At 49.4% G+C, this 10,448-nt stretch overlaps 1 long non-coding RNA gene across 1 annotated transcript; it reads right to left on the bottom strand.

Annotated features, from left to right (window-relative positions):
• Positions 1 to 3,325: 3,325 nt before the first annotated feature.
• LOC123162228 (uncharacterized) lies at positions 3,326 to 4,891 on the bottom strand. Its single transcript, XR_006481108.1, has 2 exons — positions 4,349 to 4,891; positions 3,326 to 4,211 (listed from the first exon to the last, which is right to left on the bottom strand). It is a non-coding gene; the product is annotated as an uncharacterized lncRNA (long non-coding RNA).
• Positions 4,892 to 10,448: the final 5,557 nt, after the last annotated feature.

Here is a 10,448-nt window from a genome sequence, read left to right as displayed (position 1 = left end):
CGGGTCCAATGCCCCCATTGATCCCGGTTCTGGATTGAACCGGGACTAATGGGCTGACCCGGCCTGGACCATTGCCCCCTTTTCTACTAGTGTTTCTACCAGAACTGAGCTATTCTTGGAAAATTATGGCATAACAAACATGCATGCTAATTTGGGCAGATTTGCCAAGTCTCCAGAGCAGTCTCTTTACCCTACATTAAACATCAGCCCATTTTTTGTTTATTTAATTGCATCAACAAGTACACAATACACAATGTGCACATTCATATATTGCTGAATAGACCATTTTATTAGCAGCCAATTGGTCCCATCATGTGTGTTTTCATTTTAGATCTAGAAGTGCTTGCCTTGGTATCCATCACAAAGTCTGGAAGTGTTTTCGCAGCTTCTTCCTGTTAGCGAAAGCAGTGATGATGTTGACGTACTATATGGCTGACTGGCACGAGCACGAAGAACCATAGCTACCTGATCACAAAAGGAATGGTAATGATGATGCATTATCACCCTGCTCATGAAAATCAGTTAGATGAGAACATCGACATGAAAACTGCCCAAAATCAGTAGGTTGTCTAGGCAGATATGATCAAGGTGAGGTATATATATTTCAAGAACTAAGTTTTTTTTGAAAGAAAGACCCAGATGACGGTCCTAGTTAAGTAAAAGCATTCAGAAGTTCAGCATTACTTCAAGTTGGGAACGAAGCATCTAATGCATAATGGCAATTATTAAATGTAGTTGATGGATTGTTGCATAGTAAATGGGCCCTTGAAAGAGCAAAATTATGTTTGCTTCAACTCCGTGTCTATTAGTGGATCGAGCTAGGTGTTAGAATGGTTAGTCTTTGGCGCACTTTCGGGCCAAAGAAGGCTGACTAGTGGGCAAAATTAGAAGGGAACTGGAAGTGGTCTAGCTCTTGTTTGACCAGATGTAGTTTACTAGTCTCCAGAACCCGGGCAATCCTATATAACACCCGCGTGCATCATTATAGTTGAGGCTTCGATGAAGACTCCTCTAGAAGGGCCGACTCACGTAACTGTTGTTCTGTTTCTGCTTTCTTTTATTCAATTTTTATTTTCAAATTTTGGTTTTTCTTCTTTTTTATTTTTGCACATTTTAATTGTTTTTGCAATACATGGTGAACTTTGTTCAATATGTGTTGAGCATTTTTTCAAATACACAATTAACTTTTTTAGTATATGCTAACATTTTTCAAATACATACTGAACATTTTCTCAATACACAATGAACATTTTTGTTATGAGTTTTTTCCGGTATACCCACCTCCCCCCAAATGTTTGCACAAATCTTAAAAGTACTAAGAAAGGCTATCTCCATATTAGCCTACAGATGACACATATTTCATAGATTGATTTGGATACAAAAGATTATATTACCCTTTTTGATTGAAGGGGTAACTTCTAATCTTCATATTTAATCTGCATCAAAAACCCGTAAACTTTTCTAGGGGGGTGTACCGAAGCAAATTTCTGTTGTTAGATATATTGGTCGTTTTTTAATATGCACTGAACATTTTTTAATATATAGTGAGTTTTTTAATAAACGCTGTTTTATTATAAATCACAAATGAACAATTTTTATTATTTCAATTTTTAATAGGTTTAAAAATATATATTTCCTAGAAAACAACAACTGCTTTTGGGTGAAAACCCGACTGAATACTGAAGAAAAAATAAAAACAAAAAAAATCCTCATGGGGCATAGTGGGCCGGCCTTGGCATTAGTGAAGCCAAAATTAGTAGACCCACGCAGGCGTCAAGTAGGAGGTCTCGTTGAACCGTTGGAACCTTCTCCATTGTCTCCATCTATTTTAAGCTTTGGCAAGAACCGATACTAGCTAAATGGGATGACCTAGTCACATGCTCGCTTGTCTCCCTCTATGTGAAAACTAGACATTTTATCCGGCATTCCTTATTTGCCGCATAATGCGGCAAACTGCCGGTGCTTCGTCACAAAAATATTCGTGTGTCACACTCATAGTTTTAAATAGCGCGCTAAGCATCTTAGCGACGGACCTCTTCCAAATGCTATAGCGTGCTATAGCGGAGCTATAGCGCTATTTAAAATGTTTGTTTATTTGTTTGGACCAAAGTCTCTTAGCGCAAGACCTTTTGTAAACGCTATAGCGTGCTATAGCGGAGCTATAGCGGGCTATTTAAAACAGTGGTCACACTACAAGAGAATTTTAAAACTATTTGGATTTTTTTAGAGAATGTTCCTGTTTCCAAAATTTGTTCACAAATTCAAAAAATGATCTCTTTTAAAAAAAATTGGTGACAAAGTTGAAAAATGTTCCTGTGTTCAAAAGTAGTTTGGGAATTTTAAAAAATTATCTTATTGCAAAAAATGTTCTTAATTACGTTATTTTTATTTTCAAACAATATTACTCCCTCCGTTCCAGAATAAGTGTTTTGTAATGGAGGAAAGATATCTGAAGGAATATTCGTGTTTTCAAACAATATTCTTATCAAGAACTGGTAAACAATGCATTAGATTTTCATATTTTTCAAAAATGTTCGTTAGCTTTAGAATGTTCATTATTTGGAAAAAATGTGCGGGTTTTTGTAAAATGTTCATGTTTTTAAAATATGATTGCAAATTTGAAACATTGTTTGGGTTTTAAAAAATATTCATAATTTTGGAAAATGTTTGATTTTTTTAGAAAAAAAACGTTTATTATGTTGGAAAAATGTTCGCGTGTACAAAAATTGTTCAAAATTTGAAAGTGTGGTGTAGTTTACAGAAAAATGTTCTAGTTTTCAACAGTTATTTAGAATCTGTAAATTTTTTTAAGAACTGATAAAAAACTCATGCTACAGTGTTTTCTAGTTAGATACATTGATTTTCGATTTGCTGCTGTCCCTTGGGTTGTTACAGTGCTTCATGATCACTACAGTGTGCAGAAGAAACACTTAATTGATTCCACACTAGCATCTCTAATTTTCCCAATACCTCCCGTATGACTACATTTGTTTGGTCATCGAAGGATCGCTCAGTGGGCAACCAGAGCTTGCTCCATGGTTCAGATTTCACACTAGAATCTCTAATTTCCCCAATACCTCCCATACCAGGTTAAGATTGGAGCAACGAGCCACAAAAGATGATCTCCAGATCTACTAACATTAGCAGTCAGGCGGCCACTTCTATTTCAGAAGTTACTATGGTCGAAATGCTGATTAACTAAGGAATTTGTATCTCAAACTTTGAACTACAAATCACAAAAGATGAGTTCACGACACAGTAGTAGTTAGCACTTCAGGTGATGGAGAGGAGAGTGGCTTGTATAAATAAAGCCAAGAGGAGTGTGTGCAACAGTGCAAGCAACGTGGTGATAGTTAGAAAAAACATAAGAGAGTACATTGTGGTTGGGTAATTAAGAAGAAAATAAGGCATGGGGGAGTGAAGAGACAAACAGAGATCGCTGTGGAATGAAGACAAATGGAAAAGGGCGGTTATCTGCGCCGGCGCGCCGGCCCAACTGTTGGGCCGGTCGAACGTCAGCCGCCGGATGCAGCGAGTCGGGACCGTCCGATCTGGCACTTAACCCCAACTCGTTCTTCTCCCTCCGGTCTGGTGATTTGTAGCCTGTCGCCGAAGCGCCTCCTTCTCTTGCGTTGGTCAACGCAAACAAAAATCCCCTCCTTCCTGTTCCACGCGAGCATCTCTGCCCTTGCCCCCCGCGCGCGTGCGCTCTGGCGAGGGGCGGCAGCACCCGTCCCCTTGCGGCGCTGCTCGTTGCAACACTACCGTCGTAGCCCCCGTGCCACCCTTCTGCTATAACCTCGTCGTCGCTGCACGTCATGTCCGTAGCTGACAAAACCAGACCATTGCAGCTCTAGCGCGGCCGGTTCCAGCACACATACACCATGGTTGGAGCACCGCCGGTGTCGCCGCGGTCATCAACTTGGACAGTCATGCCGAGCACAAAACTCCAAAAGCAACAAATCCTCCATTTGTCGGTTGAAGCAAATATTTACCTGGTTCCAACAAAATTGAACACTGGTTCCAGCAAATAACAACTCATCAGCAAGAACTCCATTGATCGATTGTAGCAGAAAATTACCCGGTTCCAGCAAAATTGAACACCGGTTCCAGCAAAACGACTCATGAGGAAGAACTCCTAGTGATTGATTGTAGCAAAACAGAGAGCCCGTCCCAGCACCCAGCGATGCCGTTTCCAGCAAAACAGAGAGCTGGTTCCAGCAAAATTTCTTCCGGTTGTAACAAAAATCAAATGTTCACGCAGCAAAAAAAGCTTACAGTCTCTAATTCCAGCATTTGTTAATGTGGATGTAGCTATTCACCGGCCGGTTCCAACAGAAAAACTCACCGATTGAAGCACCAGGAGGTCGTCATCTTCGTCGCTAGGACCTGCTGGTTGCAGCATGGGTAGCTGCTGGCCGCCGTTGATGCATGCAGCACAACGGGGCAATCCAAGCAAAAAACCAACACCCCTGGTTGTAGCATATGTGACTGTCTCCTACCTGAACAGCGCCGCCGACCATGTCCGCAGCGCCGCGCCGTGATACGGCTCACCGGTGAAGAGGAACCAAGACAAAAGAGAGGATGAGCGGCAGTACATGCGGGATAGCGCGCGGAGTTGGTGGCGGCCATCGCCGGCGCGAGCTAATCAGGCGTGAATAGAATGGAGGAAAAGGGGATGAATCACCCAGCGAATGGATAAGGAACGAGGGAGTGTGCGGTGGAGCAGAGAAGAAAAATAGAAAAAGGACGGGGTGGCGACGTGGCACAACGAAAAGGCCTCGATTCAACGAGCATCGAACGACCCGCGCGCGACCGGCCGAAGTTTCAGCCGGCGCGCCGGATGCGAACGTTTTCCAATGGAAAATGGTGCACGAACATCGGTCCACTAAAAAACATAAATCTACTAAAGTGAAGCTCAGGAACTAGCTGGATGGGATGGAGCAAAGACTATCTTATAAGTCGCGAAGAGTGGATATCAAATATACTTCATCCCTTTCAGATCATTCCAAACATATGCTAATTGAGCAGCTTTGCAAACTCTCTCGAGAAGTTGACCCACCTCGCTTAATTAATTACTAGGAAACATGCCCATGTGATGCAACAGAAGAATAAAACATCATATGCCCCTAACCAATAAACATGAATCGATCAAGTCTCTCTCTCCCCGATCCATGTCGGTATCCTATAAGACCCATCTTATTCATGTTATTGTTTATCCTCCAGACCGTCCTCGTCAATGGTGACCGTAGTGGTCATCAAACATGGTCAATCATCTCAAGGCGATGAGCACCCACACACTACACATGTGTCGGTTAACTGCACTAGCGCAAGAAAATGTTTAAAATCTAAAATAATCTCGTCGAGCAGGATGAACCATGCCCGATCAAGAAAATGTTTAAAACTTTTAAAAATAATATAGTCAAGTTGAGAAAAAAAAATCATATCAACCTATAGGGTTCAATCGCCCTAAGGGCACTGTTGAATTAGAAATAATAATAAAACTCATATATTTTGGCTTCGCTTTCCCTTCCCTTGCGAGAGAGGCGGGACCGAAGGCGACCTGGCTACCATTGTCCTCCGCCAGCGAGTCGAGGGCGTCTAGTTAGGTTAGGGCTAGGTTTTCTTCCTTCATCCGTTTCTGTCTTGACGGTTATGGTGGTGGCGGCGTGGAAAATCTGCTCGGATTCGATTCCGGTGGGTCGCCGTGAGGCGGTCGGCGGCGAATTTGGTAGTAGGCTAACCAATCAAGGTGACTCCGGATTTGCAGGTTCTTGTCGGTGGCGGCGCTTCATCGTCATTGTTCACCAAACCGGTGCAAGTGGTGGTGTAGTTCCGATATAGCTTATCTTCAATGTGCTGGTCCTCCTGGACCGAGGATGGTGATTTCCCGACGTCTTTATTTTGTGGGCACAACCAAGGGTTTCCCCGGCTCTGGCAGGGAGCGGCGGCAGGGAGCGGCGGAGATGGCGACAGCGGCGTGCCCTCATCCCCCGTTGGAGGAGTGTCCCCGTTTAATTACCCATTTTGTGCTCCTCTTTTATTTAATTAGCTATCTACCGATTTGATCTATTCTCTCTCTCCCATTGAAGCCGCCTCCCTTTTCACCGGCTTAATTAAAGTAGTTATTTGTGTTTTTTTACCCATTGTGGCACATGCATGCAGGCACCCAAGGCTTCCTTTTTTTCTTTCGTATACTTATACTTGAGGTGTCTCCCTCTTTGATTGGCCCTGCGTGCATGCGTGCGTGCTCCCGTCATTTTCCCACGTCACCTCATGAATGCCTCACGGACTAAAAACAGACGAAATTACGATTGTAAAAAACAATAGTTTTTTTATTAGTAGGTATAGATATAGATATAAACTCCTTTTATTCTGAAATTCTTGTCGCAGGAAATTTTTATAATTTAGTCCTTGTCATTTTCCTAACCAAACCCGTAGTCCTCTGTCCTTCCTCACTCTCCCCCGACGCTGGCCAATTTGGTCGCCCCTCCCTCGCCCCTGCCCCCACCGCCTTGCTCCCACCACCGTCCCCGTCTCACGGAGCCCAGCCTCCCGGCGCGACGCGGCCTGCAGTCTCCTCAACGTCGCGTCTCTCCAGACAAGCGCCACCAACCCCTCAAGAACAGGGGCAGACCCAGGATTGGGCCAAGCCCAGGGCCCAGTCCGTTAAAGTGCGGCTACAATGCATAATGGGCTAGAGTCAACCAAGTAATTCAATCTCGCGTCCCGGGCCCAGCCCCCCCCCCCCCCCCCCCCCGCGGGCTTGGGTCCGAGCAGCGCCGAACTCCCTAGCGTCCTCTCCCGCATTGCCCACCACGTTGCTCACAAAGTCACAATCCATCTCCCGAGGATGACGCGTCCACCACCTTCTCGGACGGCGGCAGCAGTAGCTCTGTCGGTGCCAGTGCCTCCTCCCGTTGGGACTTGGGAGGTAAGAGCATCTCTAGCCGTTCGCCCCCCTAGGGCGCCGAAAAAGAGTGGCTTGGGGGCGAGCCGACGTTAGGTCGGCCCCTGGGGTTCGGTTCGCTCCCAGTTACATGCCCACGGTCGCCACGGGTTCGGCGAAGTATGTTTCAATTTTTTTGCAAAACTCGGCGACTTTTGCATGAACTCGGCCATATTTCGTCGAAATTTGTACAAAAACTTAAAAACATGCATGAACTACGCCTAATAACTTAAAAACGAACTAAAAAGCCTAGTCGCCGCCGCCGCCGTCTACATGCCGAGAAGCCTGTAGAAGTGGGTGTAGTCGCCACCGTCGTCGTCGTCGTCGCGCGCCTCACCTGCGGCGTCCCTGCTGCAGCCCTCGTCGGGGTCACCGACAGCGCTTGATGGCCCGGCCTCGCCCTCGTCGTCGCTGTCGATGACGATAAAGCCGCCCCTCCTCGGCGCGGCGACGCTCCTCGACGCGGTGACGGGCCTCGGCGCGGCTACGTGCCTGGGTCTCCAGGTACGCCCGACGCTGGTGGCGCACTTGCTCGCGGGCGTAGTCCTCCTTCGCCCATTTGAGGGCTGACTCGTTGTGAGGGGCCACCATAGAGGCGTGCTCCGGCTTCACGGGGAGCATGTACGGCTCGGGCTTCGGCCGGACCAGGCGGAGGGAGCGCCTCGTCGGTGTTGTCGCAGGCGAGGGCTCGTTGATGATGAGGGCGCAGCTGCGAGCGCGACGCCCGAGCGGTGTCCCCTCCGGCTCGGGCTTGACGGGGAGGAGGGCCGGCGAGCCGGAGCCCGACGACGAGGACGATCCCAGCTCCATTCGCCGCACCATCCAGGAACTGCCGCGGAGGCGAGAGAAGGAGGGCCGCTCGGGTACTCCAGCCGCGGCACATTGTCGGTCTCGATGTGGTCAAGGACGGCGTCGACTGTGCGGCCGGGGACGCCCCACCACTCGCGCCGTCCTTCGGAGTTGAGGCGGCCGTGGGGATGATGCCGTTGACGGAGGCGATCTGCTCCTCGCGGCGGCACTCGAAGTACAACGTCCACAGTGTTTCACTGTCAGGCGTGTACCTCGGCTCGTTCCGCTGCTCCTCCGTCAGCGAGGAGCGGATGCGGGCGATCTCCGCCCGCCGTGCCGCCCCTTCGGGCACCGGTGGAACCGGGACGCCGCCGACGCTCAGTCTCCACGAACCCGGCATGCGCATGTCGGGGGGCGCCGGGTACTCGGCCTCGTACAGGTGTGCGGCCAAAGCCGTTCGCCGCTGTGCCGTCGCCTGGGTATCTCTTCGCCATGGTTTCGCTCGTCGGCGGGCAGGGGAGTGGTGGGGGAGCTCGCCGGCAAGGAGAAGGCTTTTTCGCGGGAGGGAGAGGGGGAGGCTGTGGCACTCACCGGCGGGGAGGGGGCGCCTTTTATAGCCGAAGCGGGGTGGTGGCGGGGGGGGGGGGGCATGAGGGCGGACGCGTGGAGCATGCGGGTGGGACGCGCGTCGGTGGCGTCTTCACTGCGCCGCCCGTGAGGCATCAATGGAGACTGACCGACGCGGCAGTGCGGCAGCCTTCGCATTGATTCCCGCGGGAACCGAGGCGATGAGGTCGAACGAAGCGGCCGTCTTGCTGATTCGGCGGGCCCGCGGCTGTTTCACGCCAAAACACTCGCCCCGACGCCCCCGGGCGCCCCCCGACGCGTCGGGTTCGGCCTGGGTCCGCCGACATTGATTTCGGCCTAAGCCGGCGAAAACGGACTCCTGGAGACACGACTGAGCCGTTTTTTCGGCGCCGGCGCAAAAAGATCGCCTGGGGAGGCCGTTGGGGCACGGCTGGAGATGCTCTAAGCCTCAGCACACAAGGTGGTAAAAAATCTGTGCTCAAAGGACATCGTGCAACGTTTTCTTACTTGTCTGTCCATTTTTGCATTGCAGCAGCGGGCATGTCTGGACGACCGCGGCCTGCTGGAGCGCTGCGGCAAGCTCCTCAGCAGCACCGAGGTGTTCACAAGCGCCGGCAACCAGCAGCCGAGCCCGGTGCCGGTGCTCGACGCGGCGACCTTCCTCGCCGTCGTCGTCGGGGTCGAAGCGGGGGATGGGCTGGAGAGGCCCGAGCCCCCGGCCGGTCGCCTCTCTAGCCTCCAGTGATCCCGACTTCGCCTACATGGCAGAAGTCGACTGTTTGTCGGACTGGATCAGGAGCCCGGATGACGTGTACCGCACAGTGGAGAAGAGGCGCCCGGCCGCCGGCGTGGAGAGGACACGTGGCAGCACCGCAGGCTGCTCTGCGGCGCGGCGGGGGAGCTCCTGCGCTACGTCTGGGCGGAGGTCCAGCGCGCCATGGAGCCGGCCGGGCCGGCGGTCGGCGACGATCTGAACGGCCAAACTAGCGGAGCCATCCTGGGCGACCTGCACGACCTCGTGGCCGACGCCATCTGCGAGCTGGCCGAGGCTGACCGCCTCCGCCTCCCACGCCGGAAGCTGGTCTTCTGATTGATCTTTCTTTCTTCTCCACTACCATTGTCTAAACCTAAAACAAGATCAGAGCAGTGTTAGATATTAACAGGAAAATAATGGATCTTTTAATATTCTTCCTCTTGTACTCTTTTGTTGTTGTTGTGAACTCCTCTTACTACTCCTTGGAAAGGCAATTATTACTGTTACTGTTCTTAGGAGTTCCAATGAATGAATGAGTGAATCAATGAAAAATTTAAGTGTGTTTCCCGCCATTGCATTATTGCTAGATCTTCTTTCTTCTCATGTGCTGCGTGGCCACTGAGAGAGTGCATGTGGTGTAAAGGGAATCCGGTTTTTCTCTTTGACTCTGTCCTCGTCTCATCTCGCACATGTCCGCTTCATTTTGCCACTGTTTGCAAGCTGGACCTGCCGGCGCTAGGATGAGCAACTCTGGTCTAGAGTCCCTGTATCAACAGTCGTTATAATGCATATCAAGTGCGTTTCATCTTAAGTATTTTGAGGCCATCAAGGCAAAGTGCATATTAAACGCTATCCTATGTGTATGGTTGTAACAAACATGCTCTTTTCACTATTTTGACCCTTTCAAAAAACTTTCGCACAAAATGAACTTCACACAAAACTATTTCACGATCTGACCCTTTTGGTAACGCCACAGGCCGTGGCGTTTCTTCTCTGTTTAGAAACGCCGAGCTAGCTAGTGTTGCTGGCCTGGTCGAGACACTACGTGGCAGGGCGGAAACGCCAAAATATGTTGCGTTGCTGGAAACGCCAAGGACGCCTGGCGTTGCTACCCAAGCATGAAACGCCAAGGGGTTTCACGTTTCAACTAGCTTGTCCATATTGCCATTTATTTATGAAGTGGAGCAATGCTAGCTAGCTCGGCGTTTCTAAATAGAGACGAAACACCACGGCATGTGACGTTGCCAAAAGGGTCAGATCGTGAAATAGTTTTGTGTGGAGTTCATTTTGTGCGAAAGTTTTCTGAAAGGGTCAAAATAGTGAAAAAGGCCTCACAACCACTTGCCCACTCTTTAGGCCTCTGCATGC

The sequence above is a fragment of the Triticum aestivum genome, chromosome 7B (assembly GCF_018294505.1).
Source record: "Triticum aestivum cultivar Chinese Spring chromosome 7B, IWGSC CS RefSeq v2.1, whole genome shotgun sequence".
Lineage (NCBI taxonomy): Eukaryota > Viridiplantae > Streptophyta > Magnoliopsida > Poales > Poaceae > Triticum > Triticum aestivum.
Note: the sequence above shows the minus strand (reverse complement) of the source record. Positions and strands in the feature narration are given on the sequence as shown.